The sequence below is a fragment of the Sinocyclocheilus grahami genome, unplaced genomic scaffold (genome assembly GCF_001515645.1).
Source record: "Sinocyclocheilus grahami isolate Dianchi unplaced genomic scaffold, SAMN03320097.WGS_v1.1 scaffold100.1, whole genome shotgun sequence".
Lineage (NCBI taxonomy): Eukaryota > Metazoa > Chordata > Actinopteri > Cypriniformes > Cyprinidae > Sinocyclocheilus > Sinocyclocheilus grahami.
Window position 1 is genome coordinate 1885189 of NW_015505279.1, and position 7479 is coordinate 1892667.

Sequence of the window (7479 nt, forward strand, 5' to 3'; positions counted from 1 at the left end):
AAATGTTATTACAATATAAAATAATGGTTTCTATTTTAATATCCTTTAAAATATAATTTATTTCTGTGATGCAAAGCTGAATTTCCATCAGCCATTACTCCAGTCTAAAGTGTCACATGATCCTTCAGAAATCATTCTAATATTCTGATTTATTATTAGAATTGTCAATGTTGGCAACAGTTGTGCTGCCAAATATTTTTTTGGAAACTGCGATACTTTTTCAGGATTCTTCGATGAATAAAAAGTTAAAAAGAACAGCATTTATTCAAAATATAAATCTTTTCTAACAATATAAATCTTTGCTATCACTTCTTAACAATTTAACACATCCTTGCTGAATAAAAGTTTGAATTTCTTTCAAAAAGAAAGAATAAAAATGTACTGACCGCAAACTTTTGAACGGTAGTGTATATTGTTAGAAAAGATTTCTATTTTAAATAAATGCTCTTCTTTTTTTTAACTTTTTATTCATCAAAGAATCCTGAAAACAAGTATCAGAGGTTCCAAACAAATAATAAGCAGCACAACAGTTTCCAACACTGATAATAAATCAGCATATTATAATGATTTCTGAAGATCATGTGACACTGAAGACTGGAGTAATGATGCTGAAAATTCAGCTTTGATCACAGCAATAAATAATTTAAATGTTAATGTATATTAAAATAGAAAAACGTTATTTTACATCATAATAATATTTCACAATATTACATTTTTCCTGTATTTTTGATCAAATAAATGCAGCCTTGATGAGCATAAGAAACTTTTGTAAAAAACATTAAAAATCGTTCTGATCCCAAACTTTTGACCGGTAGTGTATTTACAATGTTGAAGCTCTAACAATTTAAATTATTAATTGTTATCAGAAAAAAAATGTGTAGGTTTAGACTTAGTAATTTAAGATTCACTGATGGTAAGCCACAGTCGGTATAGAATTTAGACAATTTCAAATGCTTTTCACTAATAATGTCAACTGAGAAGCAATTTCAAGTCACTTGTTTGTTTAAAACATCAAGTATGAGTTTAAAATGGAGTTTGTTTTGTGTTTTTCCTATGGCTGTAGAGAATGCTGGCTCTCTGAAAGTCCTCTTTGGCACCCCAGAGTTTGTGGCTCCAGAGGTGATTAATTATGAGGCCATCAGTTACGCGACAGACATGTGGAGTATAGGAGTGATCTGCTACATCCTGTGAGTGCACAACCATTATGAAGAGAAATTACCTTTATGACCAGTGGATCATACCCAGACCCTCATGGAATCTGCAGACTTTATCCCATTGTCAGTGCAATTCAGTTTTGTGCCATTTTCTGTGCTGATGCTGGGGTCAAATCTGCAGAATTGTGCGGAATAAATATAAATATGCGCTGAGAGTACAGCACTCTTATTGGTAACTGGATGCCCTAATTAAATTATTCCAACAATTTAATAAATAAATATATATGGCAGCCCTGTAATTCGTCCAGCGTGTTCCCTTCAGATGTATAAAGCCTCGCAAGTGACGTGTTCCAGTTTTGTGAAAATCTATATTCAGTGTGGGCCTGCCCTTGTGAGAAAGAAAAACGTCTCTAGGTTACGTATGTAACCATGGTTCCCCGAGGGAACGAGACGCTGCGTCGAGATTCGCTTTGGGAACGCCCTTACGTGACCGCGTTCTGAAGCTCGTGTCAAATCAGTCCAATGGAGCAGCGAGACGTCACAAGCAGGGTGACATAAGCACCAGAAAGCATAAAAGCGCATCCGGCAGAGCACAAACCAGCTTCGATGAAGTAGCGCCTGCAGGGATGCAGGGAGTATGGCAAAGAGACGCAGCGTCTCGTTCCCTCGGGGAACCATGGTTACATACGTAGCCTAGAGACGTTCCCCTTCAGTGGATGACCCCGCTGAAACGAGGCGGGCGAGAACCGAACTGGATTCTGTAACCTTCCTCTACAATCTGCAGGACCCATTTTGAGATATTTGGTAGAAGTTTCCATGCTACCAGAAAATCTACTAAGGCAGGACCGCTTAGTCGAGGTCCTCTTCTACAAAATAACGGTCCGCAGATCCATCTTCAGTCTAGAAGACCCCGACTGAGAGCGTCTCCCCGACCCCCGTTCTTTTTGCTGAGGGGTGCGGGTTGCAATGCTCTGTCTTTGTGACTGGCGATATGAGGAGCCTGACGGCTGGGGCTGCTCCCGCTCAGCAGCCCCATGGTCCTGGGAGCGACGAGGGAGGAACCGATGAAACGCTGCTCCTTGCTTCCTCGCCTCCTGGAACCTCTCGACGACAGTGTAACGTAGTTTGTAGGTCGGGAAGAAGGAGGCAGGAACCGGCGAACACTCAAAAGAAACTTTAATAATAAAATACACTCAAACAGCGCGACAGCCCCTCGCGGACGACTGTCGCGCACAAACAAAACCAAAACACAAAATAAACTCCAGGCCTGGTCCTCTCTCGTCTTTCCCTGTCGTCCCTCCTCCTTTGTATCCTTCCGGAGCTCCTCCGTGAGACTCGAGACCGGTGAGTGGCGCAGGTGTCGCGCATTCGCAATTACTCCACCGGCCTCGCTCTGTTCCCACGGCTCTCGGCCCCACCCCTCTCGTTACAGTCAGTGTTAACTGCGTCGCCGAAAAGGCCAGAGGGCGAAAGCGGGGCGTCTAGGAGGAAGAATCTGTCCTTATCCTGCATATCGGACAGATTCAACCACAGATGCCGCTCCGTGGCCACCATTGCTGCCATTGACCAGCCGATAGCTCTGGCAGTTTCTTTGGTGGCCCGGAGGGACAAATCTGTGGCCCGACGCAGTTCAGCTACCACGGTTGATTCCCCCTCCTCCCTGTCATCCAGGTCCTTGAGCAGGTCAGCCTGGTACACTTGTAACACCGCCATGGTGTGCAAGCATGCGCCAGCCTGACCTGCTGCCGTATAAGCTTTCCCAACCAGACTAGATGTAAGCTTAACAGGCCTGGTGGGAAGCTTCGGAGCCTTCAGGGACGATGCTGAAGATGGGGAGAGATAGCTCGCGAGCGTCTGCTCCACCACTGGCATCGCCCCATATCCCTTCTCATTCAGCCCCACGATATTAGAATAATTAGAGACTGTGGGGCTATATATACGGGAAGAATATCCCCTCTCATTCAGCCCCACGATATTAGAATAATTAGAGACTGTGGGGCAATAGATACGGGAAGAATACGTTTTTTCCCACGATCTTGACACCTCGGCATGGAGATCGGGAAAAAAACGGAAGGCCACGTCGTGAAGGCTGTGACCTCGCTTTCAGAAAACGCTCATCTAATTTGCTCTTAGGACAAGCATCCTGTTTAATCGATATTTAATTTGGCTACAGCAAGAGTCACAACCTCCACGAGCTCCTCATACACAAGGGACTGCGGTGGCGAGTCCACAGTCTCCTCTGTCTCGACACTCATCACCTCTACCTCCTCGGAGGAAGACAGATGAAGTGCCTGGCTCTCTCTCCGGGGGGAAGAAACCGCAGCGCGGGCTTCCGAACGCTGAGAGAGAGACGCGGATCTAGCGGGTGAGGACCGAGAAAAGGACGAGCCCGTCTCGGATCCCTCCGCTAAATCCACTTGTGATCCCCATGACAACAGTCTGCACTGCGCCTTGGCAACAGCGGGACTGCTGCCAGCGGGATCGCGAGCCTGGCCGCTCTCATCAAACACGGCCAGGCGAGAACGGAGGGTGCGCAGCGAGAGCAGCTCGCAGTCATGACAATCAGCCCCCTCGAGAGCTGACCGTGCATGCTCCGCTCCCAAACAAACGACACACAAATCGTGTGTATTCCCTGCCGTCAGATATCGTGGGCAGGGAGGAACACAGCGTGTGTACTGCCATTCGCTCGCCATCGACTTTCTCATTTTTTTATATATATATGTGCTTGTGCAGACAGACAACAGTAAATGGACAGACACATACACAGAGCGCTACTGAAGAGCAGAAGCTGGATGCGCTTTTATGCTTTCTGGTGCTTACGTCACCCTACTCATGACGTCTCGCTGCTCCATTGGACTGATTTGACACGTGCTTCAGAACGCGGTCACGCAAGGGCGTTCCCAAAGCGAATCTCGACGCAGCTCGAGTTCCTGAAGGGGAACACTGTCATGCTTTAAAAAAAAAGGATGAATTACAAAATTATTATGCTTTAAAATAATATACTTAAGTGTGAATTAAGTACTTTACATGTGCTTTAGTAAGTTAGTCAACACTAAAATAAGTGTACTTGTTTAAAGCACAACAAGAGACTATTAACATAATGATTTAACATGTTTTTATTAAGAAATCATTACAAAGTGCATGCTTTAAATGTGTACTTACGTGATACACAGTCATAAAATTTACATTTAAATGACCATTTATTTCATTATTATATTACCTACAAGTACGTTTTTTTTCCCCCAAATATACTTTTAAGATTTGAAGTACACTACAAGTGCACATTCACTACTGTTAAGGTCACTAATTTTCTAGTGACCATCCCACACCATTTCACAACATTGCTGGGAAGAATGTGTGAGATTTGTTTGATTAACATTCATTCCTGTTTTAAATAAAACAGTAAACATGTGTTTACTTTCATTGGTTTAACCCAATGTAGTCAGTTTGATTTAGTCCTATTAATAATATAATAATGCCTACTGTATAATATTCGAAAATTATCAACATGATCAAAACTTAGTTGAAAACCCTGTTGATAGTTTATACTTTTTTAGCAAGTAAAAGGTATTTTAGTATAATTGTACAAAAGTCCCTTCTCAGGTCATGGTACACTTGTCTTTTTGTTGTGAAATCTTTAATGATTTTTTTATAAATTAAACATTAGAATAACTAATATTGTTAGTAATATTTCAAGAGAACATCTAGTATATTATTTCAACATACTGGACTGAAGCAACTTAACCCTTTAAAGGGCAAGACCATAAAGAGACATCAGAAAATCCATCTCATTGGGACTCAAATAATACAATTTCATGATTTTATTCAAAACTTGATTCTTATTTTTGATTTTAATGTTTGTATCCCCCAGGATACGTTGCCACTTTGGGGTTATAAATTCACTGAAAACAGAACACTTGTTTATCAATGCTTGTTACAACATTTTAAACAAATTTGGAATACAGACCTAAGATTGGTCTATTTTTAAAGATGACACATAGCAGATTATTGCTGAAGTGAAAGTAAAAAAGTAAAGTATAAAAAAGTAATAGAAGTTTAAGTTTACAGTAAAGATAATGTAGTATTTTTTTATTTTATATAAAATACATATTTTATAAAATATGTTGCACTCTAAAGTTGCTATAAAATCAAAGCCATATGTCTAACCAAGTTATGTTCCAAATTTGAAGTTGATATCACAAAAATTGTGGTTCCTGTGAGATTTTGTTTGGCCACTATACAAAAAATAACCACTGGGTTACACCCAAACTCTAATGAAATTTTTGAAGCAGTTTTCTGTCACAAATCAATCAATTTCTGTCACAATATCACTTCTATAACAAAATAGCAAATATGCAATTTTGACTGTCAGACCTTTCCAATGATATGTGTTTTGTCAAGATTACAAAAAGATTAGATTTTCTAAAACACAAGCCACATAATCTCAGAGTTTATATACAGTATATGTTTTCATAATCTTGATTTATATCCCTCAAAAGGGCGATGTATCCCTTGCGATACAAACATTAAAGAGACCGATTACAAAAAAATTTAAGCATTTAATTCATAAAATTTCAATGTAAACCTAATAAGCTAATGCTGAACAACAGCTTTTATAACAGGTAAGTCCCCTCCAACATGTGTAAATATGTGAACTAGATCAACATTTATCAGAGGGTGAGTAGATTTCCCACTACAGGCGGCCATGCAGTTTTAAATGCTACCCATGAGCTAAACAAAGATTGTATGAACAAAGTCAATATATCTAAATATTCACAACAAACACACTTTCAACATGAAACCAAGAAATGAGACCTACACTTTCCCTGCCTCTCCCCACAGCCTCTCAAATGTTTGTATCCCACAGGATACGTCGCCAGTTACTTGATTTTAAATTTTTTTTTTAGAAAAATCATGTTAAAATGTAACTATTAAATTTGATATACATCCGTTATCAAACTACTATATGAAGCATAAAATCCTGATTGTGTCTAATATAATACTTAACAAATGTCACAAGTCCTCCTTCACTTCTACACTCCCTCACTCACACTCTGCACTGACAACAAAATACATACTTTAAAAAAATCATTATAATACATTATAAATACATTAACTCATGTTAGACCAGTGTAGAGACTGTAAAACCACATATAACACCCTAGTAACCACTTAGCAATATACTTAAAAGCAGTTTTTATAGTTCTACTTCTATTTTTCTTTTATTGTTTCACTTTAGCGTCAGTGGTTTATCTCCCTTCATGGGAGACAATGATAACGAGACGCTGTCTAACGTGACCTCAGCCACGTGGGACTTTGAAGACGAGGCATTCGATGAGATCTCAGATGAGGCCAAAGACTTTATCGGTAACCTGCTGAAGAAAGACATGAAGTGAGTGCACATCTCTACTTCATTCAAATGATAACTGTTCCCTTGTCCTTGAGTCATTCTGAATGTCTGGTTTTATTGATTTCCTCCATCTTGCGTCATGCATCGGTTCTCCCTGAGGTTCTGCAGCAAGGTTCAGTTGTCTGTCTGAGTTTATACATTTTCTTTTTACAGTTTCATCAGTGTATTTTTCTCAGAGCTCTTTCTCTCAGCAGTGTGTGTAATTAACATGATGCACAGTTACACAGTTTTTTTGTCTGCAGAGCCCGCCTGAGCTGCGATCAGTGTTTCCAGCACCCCTGGCTCAAACAGGACACCACCCAAATGGATGCCAAGAAGCTTTCCAAAGAGAGGATGAAGAAATACATTCTGAGAAGAAAGTGGCAGGTCGGGATCTAGAAGGACGATAACCGGACATAAACTTGTTTTCTTGTTGTATTATTGATAGTCTGAGTAAAATGAGCTTCTCGTGGTGTGTTTCGAATCGTAAAGTTCTGTTACTCATGTGTTGGTGAATATAAAGTCATAACTGATAGTTTTGCACACTGCTCTCCAGAAAACAGGGCATGCGGTACGAGCTATCGGTCGACTGTCAAACATGGCATTGATGGCGGGCGTTCATGCCAAAAAGGGCTCCTCTACTGAAGGTGCACAACATTTCTGTCCTCACCAACCCTTAAATAAAAGACTAGCACTGCATCGGCTAGTGAATTGTTAACACAGTCCTTGTTTGTGATAAAGAAGTGCTCTTATTGAAAATGTGCGCTTGTACTGTACATCAATCTTAAAATTATATTACATTTTCTGTACTGTCCTTGCAGATAACATAATATTAATGCAATAAAAGACTACTTAAGTGTAGAGTACACTTTCATGACTATAGCAGAAAACAAAACGTCTCGGTTACGTATGTAACCCTTGTTCCCTGAAGGAGGG

At 40.3% G+C, this 7479-nt stretch overlaps 1 pseudogene; it reads left to right on the forward strand.

The window, feature by feature from the left end:
• The window catches only part of LOC107588259 (myosin light chain kinase, smooth muscle-like), a 103007-nt pseudogene extending 95746 nt beyond the window's left edge, over nucleotides 1-7261 (forward strand).
• The last annotated feature ends 218 nt before the right edge of the window (nucleotides 7262-7479 follow it).